This window comes from Adiantum capillus-veneris, chromosome 2, assembly GCF_014529385.1.
Source record: "Adiantum capillus-veneris isolate H3 chromosome 2, ASM1452938v2, whole genome shotgun sequence".
Taxonomy (NCBI): Eukaryota; Viridiplantae; Streptophyta; class Polypodiopsida; order Polypodiales; family Pteridaceae; genus Adiantum; species Adiantum capillus-veneris.
Window position 1 is genome coordinate 69,801,430 of NC_140932.1, and position 4,764 is coordinate 69,806,193.

General features: G+C 47.3%; 1 pseudogene; it reads left to right on the plus strand.

The window, feature by feature from the left end:
* Positions 1–208: 208 nt before the first annotated feature.
* Positions 209–740, plus strand: LOC147462939 (uncharacterized; annotated as a pseudogene).
* The last annotated feature ends 4,024 nt before the right edge of the window (positions 741–4,764 follow it).

Here is a 4,764-nt window from a genome sequence, read left to right on the forward strand (position 1 = left end):
GCAGTCAATGAATCACTTGAAGTCATCGAGCAAATTCGAGCGGCCGATAAGCTAGTTTGCGTTGTATGCAAAACACCAGTAAATCTTTGAAACGTGTCCTCAAAATCTGCAGCCATCGAGAAGCTGAAACATGCAAATCAAATTGCAGAGTCGGCCGATGCGATTGGCATCGTATGCAATCAAAAAACTGGTGAAAGGTGACCAATCGATGGCTTGTCGTCTTGCCGAAACTTTCAAAAGATGTGTCACAGCAGAGGCGGACTGCGGAAATGGGCACAATCAACCGCAAGTCGTGTTGATAAAGCGTACCGAATCGAAGAGGAAAATCGGAACAACCTCCGAAGAGTGTCGGCACTAGCTGCGTATGCACATGACCTTGTGAAGGGCACCAAATTTGGCCGAGTGTGGACGGACCAAAAAGAGAGCCCTATAAAAAAATTAAAAAAATAAAATTAAAAAAAAAACGAGCTCTGTCTGCAGACAACTTTGGCCGCCTGCGTTGGGGAAAATCTTGCTATACCTCGCGATGTGGGCGGAATTTGGGCCTGATGCAGGGTCGGAACTTCACCTCCTCGCCAAGGCGCTCCAACTGAGCCTAACCTCGACCGATTTGACGCAGGTCCGACCACGGCCCCTTTCCCGGCTTAGCTTCCCTGCACACGCTCGATAGCTTCGGCTTCTCCTCCACTTCTCCATGGCACCGCATGCAAACTCATCCAAATCCATGCAAAGAAGCATGAGGGCCACGACCTTTCTCCATGATTCCTTCACCGAATTCGTCTCCTCCATGAAGGGAGAGAGAGAGAGAGAGAGAGAGAGAGAGAGAGAGAGAGAGAGAGAGAGAGAGAGAGAGAGAGAGAGAGAGAGAGAGAGAGAGAGAGAGAGAGAGAGAGAGAGAGAGAGAGAGAGCCATGCTTCCAGAGAGAACGCCATGCTTCCCTCCTCCATAGCTCCCTACTGCCCCCTCCTCTCCACCTTGCTCTGATACCAATGTTAGACCAGCGGGTAGACAAACATGCGAATAACCTCCCAACCCAATGTCATGCCAAGGGTAGGACTAGACATGCGAATAACCTCCCAACCATCCTATATATAGGCTCCTGGCCCTCTTCCATATATAGACCCCTTTACTGCATGTGTGTCCGGCACATTGCCCGGCCCGTGCCCGTCTAGTCCTACCCTTGGCATGACATTAAGCATTGAAGCATGGCTCTTGGTTGGATTTGCACTCCATAGCCAAAAGTGTTGGTGTAGGCTCTCAACTTCTACTTGCTCGGAGAAGGAGAGGGAGCTCTTGCACTTTGCATAGCACACAATGAGAGTGTTTGTGAGTGTGTGTGGGTGAGTATACCCCCTAAGCAACCCCCTAGATTGCTTGGGTCGACCCCCCCTTGTAGCTCATGCTTGAAGCTCATTGGACCCCTCTAGGCCTAGCCAATCACAAGCAGGAGGCATTACAAGCAACAAGGGTAGCCTTGGGACAAGTGTCCCCCTTTGCCCTTTGAGAGAGAGGGCTTGATAAATACAAAATAATTAATTAAATCTCCTAAATTATCATTGGACCCCTTGGGTGGCCAACCAATAGGCTTCAGGCACACCATGAGGGCAACATGAGGAGGAACTTGACAAGTGTCCCTTTTGCTTTCTTTGTACCATGCATGCCTTGTGTGAGTGTGTGGGTGTTCTCTCTCATCCCCCCTCATGTAGGGCTCGCCCCCTCCTTGTAGGGATTGAATATTTGACATTTTGACACCTCAAGCCCTCATGCATAGGCCCAGTTCCCACCACAAGCTTGGCCCTTAAGCACTTTAAGCTTGGACTGGGTTCTCACCTCAAGTGCAACCCTAGCATCTCAAGCATGTCAAGCACCTCAAGCATGTCAAGCACCTCAAGCACCTTAGTCATCAAGCATGACAAGCAGGACAAGCACCTCGAGCTGGGTCGGGTTCCCACGCCTCAAGCTCAGCCCTAGCTTACCTAAGGTCAAAGGACTTTTACACACATTATTGGAGGTCTTCAATGAAGCTAACCCTAAGGTCTTATGCTCCATTGGTTAGCCTTGATCTTTGATAGACCATCTCTCATTTGGGCCCCTTTACCATTGGCCCCGTGTTGAGATAGATCTATAAGCACATGTCTATATCTTAACCCTTGTTCCCGTTTATCCTCCCACACTAAATGATCAGTTTAATATGAGAAAATTTGGGTTGGTTAGATATTAGATATTAAATTTTATGACAACCTAGCTCCTCTGTCTGGCCATAATTGGTGTTAGCCCTTCTTTCCCATCTCTACAACGCTAGGCTGGTTGGGGTTTATGCAGGTAGGTCCACGTCGGACCGTACAAAGATGTGGAAGACCCTGGTTGACCTCCAAGAACCTATGATCATCTTAGGTGACTTTAACATGGTTGAATCTCTCGAAGACCGATTTCTATCCAAAGGCACAACGGTGATAGGTGTGGAACATGAAGCCTGGGAAGCTCTGAAGGCGGCTCATCAGCTTTGGGATGCAGGAATCCCAGGAGAGTTCACATGGTAGAACTACGGAAAAAGAGGACCCAAATATAATACCCGCATCTCGGATCACTACCCACTGGTTCTTACCGTGGATGACAAAGACTCCAAGGTTAGAAATAGTTGGTTTCACACTGACCCCTCCCTTGTTTAGAGTACCAATTGTTTAGGAGGCTGTTTCTCACCTCATATCTGGACCAATGCTTTCACGACTCATCGGTCTCCGTCCCGAGCTTGGAGTAGGGTAGTTCAGGAGACCCGGAAGGAACTCATACGCTTTAGGAAATAGGTCACACTTATCCTCAAGAAGCAAAGGGATTACATGTATGAAGAATTAGCCAAGCTAGAAGCTCCCCCCCCATTGGAACTCAGTCCCACATCTGTTCCCTCGTAGCTATCTCAGGCATCAAGAGGAGGTTATCCTCGAACACTCAACATTGTTTTTTTAACAATGGTGGGCAGGCAAGGTCGATAGACCCTCAAAAGAAATGTTCAAATCTCTTTAGAAGAAGAATGCCAGAGAACGTGTTCCCCTTTTCAACTCTGTTAATACCATCAAATCTGATGCTCAAAGTCTGGAGTTTGTTCGGGCTCATTATGCGTCACTATTCAGTCCTCCTGAGACTCTCTCAAGCGAAGCAGTTGAAGCCGACATCAAAACCCTTTCTTGTAGAGCCCAACTCATCCCAACTAACGAGTCTGTTGTGGCGAAGCTCCTTTGTCCATCTGGGACATCTATCACGCGAAAAAAAATCTCAAACCCAATAAAACCCTAGCTTGGATGATTTTCCCTCGAAATTCTTTCAACAACTCAAAGAACTGACGGGTCTCTTCCTACTAGCAGTATGGGAGGAATCTCTTCTCCATAAGGCTCTCCCTTGTGCTATCAACACTGGAGTAATCAAGCTGCTTCATAAGCGAGGAACCAAGGATGACCTCTCTAATTGGCGTCCCTTGACCATGCTGAACATAGCATACAAAATTCTAGCCAAGGTTGTGTCCAATCGGATCACCATCTTGCTCATGCATTGGATCTCCAAGGAATAGAAAGCGTTTATCAAAGGAAGGAAAATTGTTGAGGCTGTGATCTCCTTGTGGGAAGGCTTTGAACATGCATTGGAATCTGGTCAGAACTTTGTGTTTGCTAAATTTGACTTTGATAAAGTCCATGATAAGCTGGAATGTGTTGGGTTCAAGCCCTTGGCGGTCAGCTCGTGGGAAAAGCCTCTTATAGGCATGCAGTAGAGATTCAGTTACAAGTCTAGTTTGCATGGCCTTTAATGGCTTTATATACAATGTAATGTCTTGATTGAGAATAGCGTTATTTTTTACTCCTGTGTGTATCGATTTCTCTCTCTCTCTCTCTCTCTCTCTCTCTCTCTCTCTCTCTCTCTCTCTCTCTCTCTCTCTCTCTCTCTCTCTCTCTCTCTCTCTCTCTCTCTCTCTCTCTTTCGTGTTTTTCTATTGCTCATCATCCACACCATGGCCCTCAGGCGGCATCCTCCCTAGCTCCAACCCCAACAAATGGTATCAGAGCCCAGGTGGGCCACCTAAACAAGGCTTTCAACTCGACTTCTCGTGGGAGCAGCCGCCTGCAGAGAGGAAGGATGCGCAGTCGACTTGCTGCAAGCCGAGAAAAACCGGCATCAGGCTGTTCGCCCTGGCTCGAGGAGCAATTTCTGACACTATAGCCTCTCCAAACTCGGTCTCCTTTGCCTGCTTCTGCGAGCAAAAGTTTCATCCACGCTGTCCGCCATAGAGCTCGCCATATTGTTTTGGCTTTTGTCTTAATTTCACACCTGATTTTAAGTGAGCACCTTATTGGCCATCTTATTTGGTCATTAGGCCTCTAATCAAGAGGGCCTTCACACCTATAAAGACTACAACAAAGGTAAAGCCAGGTAAGGTGGACATCACATCAAAACGCTGCTATGGCAGGCACAGACTTGTTTAGCCAAGCTATCAAATTGCTACAAAGGTGGTTCTACATCAACTTATGTTATCGTGCAGTTGACGGTGTCGCCTTGCCCTTTGGAGCATTTTCTATCACAGAACACAACCTTGGTTCTCTTTCTATAGCTTCGTATCAATCAAGCAACCCAGATACTTGTTCTCCAAAATTCTCAACCATAGAGATGCAAGATTTAGGGTGTAATGCCGACATTAGGTGCAACAATTTTAGGGTCAAGCTCGATGCAACCAAGCTTGGGTACCTACTTGATCAGTGCATGAAAGATAGCATCAATGC